The following is a 413-nucleotide window of genomic DNA, read 5'->3' as shown; positions in this document are numbered from 1 at the left end:
GGTGCAGCAGAATTGGGGGGGGGTCTTTTCTAGGCAGCTTGCTCATGGGAAAGGGCACCCGCGCACCTCGGATGTCCCCTCCTTTCGCCCACCGCCTGTCCCCTCCTGCCTGGCCCTGCTGCATGCGTTCCCTCCCCGGGATGCACGAGCCTGGCTTTGACCCTTAGACCCTGCCCGAGAGCTGAGCCCAGCTACTCCCCTGCAAAGGCTCGACCTGGCACCGGGGTTTGGAGCCGGCAAGATGGGTGGGCATCGCTCCCCCTGCTCTTACCCCCAAATCCTCCTAAAGCCGCCAACCCCGGGGGTTTATTCTTCAGCTGCATCGGTTTTTACACCAATTTAACCTCCCTGGAGGAAGCGAGCTCAGAGCTGTGAGTTGCCAGGGCCAGGTAAGGCCAGCGGACTTGGAGCCG

Source organism: Fulmarus glacialis, unplaced genomic scaffold (genome assembly GCF_000690835.1).
Source record: "Fulmarus glacialis isolate BGI_N327 unplaced genomic scaffold, ASM69083v1 scaffold16732, whole genome shotgun sequence".
Lineage (NCBI taxonomy): Eukaryota > Metazoa > Chordata > Aves > Procellariiformes > Procellariidae > Fulmarus > Fulmarus glacialis.
The sequence above is the reverse complement of the archived record's forward strand: the minus strand, read 5'-3'. Positions refer to the sequence as shown.